The sequence below is a fragment of the Anneissia japonica genome, unplaced genomic scaffold (assembly GCF_011630105.1).
Source record: "Anneissia japonica isolate Jap-2015-1 unplaced genomic scaffold, ASM1163010v1 scaffold27103_len20068_cov107, whole genome shotgun sequence".
Taxonomy (NCBI): domain Eukaryota; kingdom Metazoa; phylum Echinodermata; class Crinoidea; order Comatulida; family Comatulidae; genus Anneissia; species Anneissia japonica.
The window spans coordinates 4055-6350 of NW_022714996.1; the positions used below are offsets into that span (position 1 = coordinate 4055).

Consider the following 2296-nt stretch of genomic DNA (forward strand, 5'->3'; position numbering starts at 1 on the left):
ATGTATAAGTTTTTTTTCTTTGTTATTCTTTATATTAATACAGAAAATCTCCTTTCCTCAATTGTTGTACACTTGATACAAATCCAATAGGCCTACCAATTTTCTTTTTAATATATCGATCCGTCCGTCCTTTCATCCAAAAATAACGCATACCAACCACTCAAATATTCCTAATCAATCAATCAATCAATCAATCAATCAATCATTTTATTAATTATTATTCAATTGATCGATCAATCAATCAATCAATCAATTAACCAACCAATCAAGCAATCAATCAGTCAATCAAACAACGAATCAATTAATCAATCAATCAACCACCTGATCAATCAATCGACCGACCGACCGACCTGACCGACCGACCGACCGATCAATAAATCACTATTTCAACCAATTAAATCAGTCGATCAACTTTAATGCGCCCTCTTCACCTATATTATGGAATAACGTTTTTGTATCACACAGTTTGCTAGTCGTGCGAATGGTGAAATCGCCGTTCTCTTGTCAGGATCTAATGCCGATGGCGCTTATCGCAACACAAGGTATGTACTCGCAACAAATTTCCCTAACCCTGTCAAATGATATACAAATAAGCCTATCGTGTGACGGTCGTACTACCGTCGGCCGATAAATCAATCTCCGCTTTCTGTGAGGCGCTAGTTGACGTGACAACGTCTGCAGATTGTCGCTGGTAGTCCGCCCGCTAAGCGGATCGCGTCGCGTACCTCGTCACGTTGAGTTCTTTTTGCATTGTGTGCATGGTGTTAGTAACGATATTTACGTTTATGACATACATAGGCCTATCACTTTTTTGTAGCCGACGTTACCTGAACATTTGAATTTAATATGTGTCAGTGTGTCAGTGTTATTTGTCGCTTGATGTCTTAGCGCTAGTGCCCTTAACCTGTCTTTGATATATGAAGTTCTGATTTTGAGATACTGACACGTTTTCCTTTGTCGGGTTTGTTTCTTTAGTACCTTTGCAAGAATTGAGTTACCAAATCTAAACCCGGAAACAATCAGTAATGTCCGTATCATTGTTTCACATGACATTGGGACAACAAGTCCAAAGTAAGTACTTAGATAAACTTTCTTTATGTATCTTATTTTTACTATTTATTCGCTATGCTTAGGCCTATTACATATTTTACATTTTTGCGTAGATACCGTAATTCAAGTCACAGTGACACAGTGTTGGCTTTACATCGAACTAAACAATAAGCATCGGGCCTATAAAAATGATTACTTTGACAATGAATGCAATAGGAATGAGGATGATAAGAAGGAAACCGAGGCTGATATGTTTTTTTTTTTTCAAGTCATCATCATCGTCATCAGTATCATAGTAGAACATTTATTGCTGCATTCAATATAACATTTAATCAATTTACATTGTATAAAAACAAAATACCATTTCAAAACCCAAAAGCAAAACACTGACAATTAGGAAAAAAAATAACAGAGGATAACACTTAAGCTGGTAGGCTTGTTACGTTTCAGAAGGGGTCCAGCAGAATCTATAGATACAGAAATATAAATGATATAATTAAGCATTAAACAAAATGTAAGAATATAACATTTTTTTTTAATGTACAAAATTTAAATATACACAATTTTAAGGTTTATAAAAATACTAAAGAGCATCCCCATACTTATCATCACCATTGAGAAATTGGTTAGCGCAGCAGTGGGTCGGCTCTCAACCTTGAGTTTTTGAATCTCTCACGTACATTTTACAGTACTTGTGTCCTTAAGCAACACACTTTATTTGTTTGTCTCTCTCCACTCAGGAGTATCACTATAAATAATAACTCCCTGGAAACATTGATACCTGGTGGAATGGTACAGCAATCAATGAATGCATGCATGCACATTAATTGCAGCACGACTTAAGAGTGGAGAATTGTCTACTCTGCGCCTATAGATGGATTCAAAATGAGGGATAATAATTTGCAGGAGAGTTGAGACATTTTTTGATTTTATAAAGCGCTATATAAACACTCAAGATTAGGTATATTATTTGTAATGATCATCATTAAAAGCTTCGTTATGTATTGCTTTTACAATTTAAAGGCATGAGACCTGCAATGATGGTTCGTTGCTTACTCTGAAGGCAGACTTGGACAAGCGTGAAATTAAATACACGTGTGAAGAGGATGAATAGTAAGTGATAGCGATGTGCATATATAGAGACACACATGCTTAAAGAAGAATGATGCAATTTTACGAAAGCCTATTCGTGCCACTTAAGTATATAAAATTATCAAAATGTAATCCGAAATAAAGGATTAGTAAT

General features: G+C 35.4%; 1 long non-coding RNA gene across 1 annotated transcript; it reads left to right on the forward strand.

Moving 5' to 3' along the window:
• The first annotated feature begins 411 nt into the window (after nucleotides 1-411).
• On the forward strand, nucleotides 412-2296 carry LOC117109142. Its single transcript, XR_004445477.1, has 3 exons — nucleotides 412-542; nucleotides 976-1071; nucleotides 2074-2296. It is a non-coding gene; the product is annotated as an uncharacterized LOC117109142 (long non-coding RNA).